This window comes from Meleagris gallopavo, chromosome 20 (assembly GCF_000146605.3).
Source record: "Meleagris gallopavo isolate NT-WF06-2002-E0010 breed Aviagen turkey brand Nicholas breeding stock chromosome 20, Turkey_5.1, whole genome shotgun sequence".
NCBI lineage: Eukaryota > Metazoa > Chordata > Aves > Galliformes > Phasianidae > Meleagris > Meleagris gallopavo.
This window is the reverse complement of record NC_015030.2, coordinates 1,933,627-1,938,818: the sequence shown is the minus strand read 5'-3', so window position 1 is coordinate 1,938,818 and position 5,192 is coordinate 1,933,627. Positions and strand designations below refer to the sequence as shown.

The window sequence follows — 5,192 nt, the reverse complement described above, 5'->3', positions numbered from 1 at the left end:
CCTCCTCCTCCTCCTCCTCCTCCTCCTCCTCCTCCTCCTCCTCCTCCTCCTCCTCCTCCTCCTCCTCCTCCTCCTCCTCCTCCTCCTCCTCCTCCTCCTCCTCCTCCTCCTCCTCCTCCTCCTCCTCCTCCTCCTCCTCCTCCTCCTCCTCCTCCTCCTCCTCCTCCTCCTCCTCCTCCTCCTCCTCCTCCTCCTCCTCCTCCTCCTCCTCCTCCTCCTCCTCCTCCTCCTCCTCCTCCTCCTCCTCCTCCTCCTCCTCCTCCTCCTCCTCCTCCTCCTCCTCCTCCTCCTCCTCCTCCTCCTCCTCCTCCTCCTCCTCCTCCTCCTCCTCCTCCTCCTCCTCCTCCTCCTCCTCCTCCTCTCCCTCTCCTCCTCCTCTCCTCTCCTCTCCTCTCCTCTCCTCTCCTCTCCTCTCCTCTCCTCTCCTCTCCTCTCCTCTCCTCTCCTCTCCTCTCCTCTCCTCTCCTCTCCTCTCCTCTCCTCTCCCGTTCTGCTTCCTTAAGAGGCTCAGTACTGTGGGACTGGACATGCTGTGTGAACATCTATCACCACCCCATTGCCAGCTGCTTCCTTGTGAGGTCCCAAGCCACCCCAAACCATCTCTGGAGGTCTCCAGGTGACCTCCACAACCCCACCCAGCACTGTGTCTGTCCTGCTCTGTGTACATCTTTGCCCTCCTTGAAGGCACAGCTGGTTGTGGAGCTGCTGATGCCCATGGGGCTGCGATCAGGACCTGCACAGCATCCAGCTGGGAGCCTGGGGAGAAGCTACAGCTCCCAGTGCATTTCTCAGGACAGAGACCAAAATCCCCCCCAAAACAGCCTTCCTCTCTTTAAGATCGTGCTTTTTGCTGCCAATTAACGCCATGTGAGAATTTGTCTCCCCAGTGACACGTCTGTACGACTCCTCAGATGCTTTAATTGCAGGGCTTTCAGCAGCCAGAGCGTGATGAAATGGTAATTGTTGTGATTGTGTGCTGTGCAGTAGCTAAAAGACGTGGCTCTTTGGTGAAGCTTAATTAGGAAATAGGGACACTGTTGGGAATGGCTCTGAGATGAGATTTTCCTAATGAAAGCTACTGAATAGGCAGCCTTGTAATGAAGAGCAGGCTCATGAGGGGCTCTGCCAATTGCTCTTCTCTAGTGTTAATTTTGTATTTCCTCCCCATTGTTTCTAATACCCTCTTGGAAAAGCTTGAAGATAAAATGCTTTATTTTCTTACGGCTCGTATCCTGTTTGGCAAGCCGTGATTGCAGCGCGTGCATCTGGAATACATGAGTGGACAGGCTGAGCTCCTTCAGACTTCTTCATCTCTGATTTCAAGCTCTGCCACTGAAGAAGAAAAGCAGAAAAGCCACCGCAGCTCATGGCTGGGTGATCTGCTCCCCGCTGTGCTCTGTGCTGCAGGAGATGCTTGGCTGCCTGTGCAGATGTGAAGCAGGAGGAGAAGGCAGCTCAGTGCTGCAGGATGCTCTCCTGCCAGGAGCAGCGCAGCGTGGTGCTGTGCTTTCTGCTCAGATGTGCTCCCCTTGCAAGTATGACTGCTCTATTTAGCTGTGCTTCACCTGCCACATCTGAGAGCTCGCCCGGCTTCCAGTGTCCTGCTGGTAAGAAGGAGCCCAGCAGTCAGAGTCTGACCAGCAGCTGCGTGGCTCGGTGCTCCCACCTGCACTGTGCTGTTCCTGGAACAGGGCCGTGCAGCCCCTGGGTGCTGAGCGGGCTCCAGAGCTGCCTCCCAGCTGTGCTGGGCAGTGGAAAGTGCTGCAGATGTTTTTGGCTGACAGATGTGAACGCTCACCCCATGGCTGAGTTAAAAGCGGAATCAGAAAACGCTTTCTGAGTGATGTGTCCTGTGGTGCTGTGATGATCATTGACGTCCTGTTTGGTAGGAATAGAATTTGGTTTTCCCTCGAATGCCTCATTTTATTGTCCCAAATTCCCACAGTGCTTGAGGTGAGAGCAGCTCCTGAGATGCTGCTTGTCTCTGTTTGGGGTGGCTTGAAGCAGAAGCGAGCAGCACATGTGATGAGGACGCCTGGGAACGCGGGGCATGTGGGAGCACTGTCCTGCTGTGGTCACAGTGTCAGCTCTGAGCCCGAACTTGTGACCTTCCCGAGCAGTGCTGCAGTGTCTCTTCTTTTTTTGTTAGAGTTTTTTTGTGCTGTAACATCAGAGCATTTGAAATACCAGTAGGCAGCCTTAGGATTAAAGCTTTGTCAGTGTTGAAATGCAGTGCTGCATGGGCAGGCTTACTTAGGAAGGACTGGGCTGTCTCAAACTTGCAAAAGTTTTTCACCCCTTCCACACAGCCCATTCTTGTTTGGTCTGAAATTAGGATGAAGCGCTTCCCCTTTCAGCTGCTTCCCCCATCACTCTGTGTCTATTTAAACCCCCTCAGCTCTGAGGCTTCTCTGCAAACCAACACTCATCCTTTCAGGTGGCATTTCCCTTTTCTCATTGTTTCTGGCAGTCCCTCCACGTGAAACTTGACAAATGTTTCTTTGTTCTCGGTGCCTTTGTGTTGATAAACTTTGCACACTGGTGCATGTGGGGCTGTGCAAAGAAGTTAGGGTGGCACTTGGCTGTGGGTGCTTTGTGTGTGACTGAATGATGTCCAGTCTGGGTTACGCTGCTGCTGCTGCTGCTGCTGCCTGTTCCTGGGCATGGATCCTGCTCATCTAAGAGGCTCCTGGTTGAGGTTTGCCTCATTGGATTGATCAGCTGGATGGCAAGCAAACCTAATAAGCTTGATGTTCTCACCAGACTGCTCTTCAGGTGCAAATTACTCTAGGGTTGATCTGGTCCGAGTGCTGAACAGTGCATAATCCTTTATGAACTCAGGCAGAAACAAGAAATGGCTGCAGGAGTCCAAGTCTGTTTTTGCTGGATATGCAGCTCACCTTGTTCATGGTGGTCCTTGAGCTGCTGGCTTGCAGTGCTGGATTGGAAAAGACCACAAAGATCATCTAATCCAACCATCAACCCATCTCCACCAACCACATCCCTCAGTGCCACATCTCCACGGTGCTTGAACACTTCCAGGGATGGTGACACCCCGCCGCCCTGTGCAGCTGTGCCACTGCATCATCACTCTTTCTGAGAATGAATTGTTACTAATATCCGATCTGAACATCCACTGGTGCAACTTAGTTCCTGGGAACTTGGCTCTTGGTGATGAGTTGGGATGAGGGCATTGCTCATCATGGGAGGAACTGAGGACTGGAAGGAGCTCAGGTTGTGTCTGCTGCATCGTTTGCTCCTGTGACACTGGAAGGGTTTGGTGACTTCTCCTGTGCACGGGAGCTGGTTAGGGCTGTACCAACCCTTCTGCCCAAAGCAGCCCCAGGCCCTCGTTGAGCTCTGGGAGCGGGTGTCAGTCACCACCTCACTTGCTGTTGGCCTAAGTGTGATGAGGAACAGCCAAAACCATTCTCACCATCATCTGTCTTCTGTGGAGCTGCCATCAGCAGTGCTGGAAGGGAACTGAAGTTTTTGGGCAACCATGCCAGGGACTGAAAATACTTCTGGGTTCCCAGCAGGGCCTCCACAATGGCAGGAAGTAACTTCTAAAGCTTCCTTTGGATACACGGGGCTTTGGGGGAAAGATTTACTTGCTTGTTTATGCTGTAAGTTAATCTATTTAGTGGGCTTGGCATAAGGCTCACATAAAGCCCTCTGGAATGATCACACTGCCTGTGTGCAGTGCTTTGTCTCTCACTTGCTTTGTTTCACAGCTGGAGTAATCAGGCAGAGGTGGAGCCAATGGAAATCTCACATGCAAACTTGTTTTTCTGAATAGGCTGAAAGGAAATCGTGTGGGCTCTTATTGCCCTTCATCCTGAGGGGGTTGGATGAAAGGCTGTGAGGGGGAGAGGTTGGGGTCTGGACCCTTGGGTGGGTGGGCTCTGCACTCCTCTGCTCAGCTGGGACACCAGGCCCCACCAGGGATGACAGATGGTTTTGCAGTATTAAAAAAATGCACAAAAGGGAACCCCAAGAAATAGTGAAGCAGTGTAGCAGAGCAGGGAGAAGCAAGATGTGTTCCTGTGAGAGAAACAAGAAGTCTTAGGGAGAGTTTGGAGAGGCAGAAGAAAGTGCTGTGTTGGTGGAATGAAGAAGAGCCAATGGGATTTTCTTTGTTACATCGTGGTATCGCTGCTTCCACTCGTTTGATGCTATCCTAAATACACTAGTGCACACACGTGTGACCTTCCACTGTAAAAACGTGGTGTTTTCCTGAGGGTCATGCCCAAAAGAGCCCCATGTACCCAGCAGCTGCCCTGGAAAACCCATGAGTTGAGATCCATGCCCAGAGATGCCCAGTGCTGGGCTCCCTCCCAAGAAGAAGATAGAGCTGCATGTCTTTGGGAGATTCTCCCTGCTGAACATGGAAATACCTGGAGACTTGTCCCCTCTGGCCCACTGACTGACTTTCGGAGGCCTCCCAAAGGTTGTGATCCACTCCCTTGGGCTGAAGTCAGCCTGGGGAGCATTGGGAGGAACCACCCAAGCTGCCACTTCTCTGCCGAGTTCTACCTTCCCTGCTGTGCTGACGACAGAGCCCAGCTGGGCTGTGCCAGAGCCCAGTGCTATCTCCAACCTGCCTCTCGCTGGGGCTTCACTTGGCTCTGCCTGTTGTCAGCTGTGGTGTTGGATGAAGCTTCAACCTTTGCTCTCTTGATAAAGGCTGATAGGAGCTAAAATTAACTCTTGCATCATGTGGTGAGGGGTTTTCATAATCGATGCCAGGAACAAGCACGTTTCCTCTCTGAAAAGTGAGTATGCCTAACTGGTCTTTTCTTACTCAAATCAGATGTGTGTCATTTCTGCTGATTTTTGATGAGAAAAACAGAGGCTTTTCTTACACTGGCTGAGTTTTGTCCAACCCACGCAGTCCTTTGTGTGTTTATGGATGGGGCTGGGGGTGCTGATGCCTTCTGCACCCCTCGAAGACTGACTAGGAGCAGGTCTGGATGCTAGGGAGATGCAGATGCTGCTGGTGGCAGGGCTGCCTTTGTGCAGGAGGAGAGGTCAGTGTGGCTCTGTGCTCCTGGCCAGAGAGAGCCTTGAGCTAACAAAACCTGCCAGCTTTGGTCTGATGCTCTGGAAGGTGAGGAAAGTGTTGATGGAGAAAAGAGAGAAGGAAGAACAGAGTAGGGCTGGGATTTTTTTTTTTCCTCATTTGTTGCTTT

General features: G+C 52.3%; 1 protein-coding gene across 3 annotated transcripts in view; it reads left to right on the top strand.

The window, feature by feature from the left end:
• The first annotated feature begins 4,595 nt into the window (after positions 1–4,595).
• The window catches only part of PIK3R5 (phosphoinositide-3-kinase regulatory subunit 5), a 42,428-nt gene continuing 41,831 nt past the window's right edge, over positions 4,596–5,192 (top strand). For 2 of the 3 annotated variants that reach the window (XM_010721232.3, XM_010721233.3), the window contains exon 1: positions 4,596–4,775. The gene's annotated coding sequence lies outside the window, so the exon portion shown is untranslated. The remainder of the gene's footprint in view (positions 4,776–5,192) is intronic. The other variant, XM_010721230.3, reaches the window with a different exon arrangement.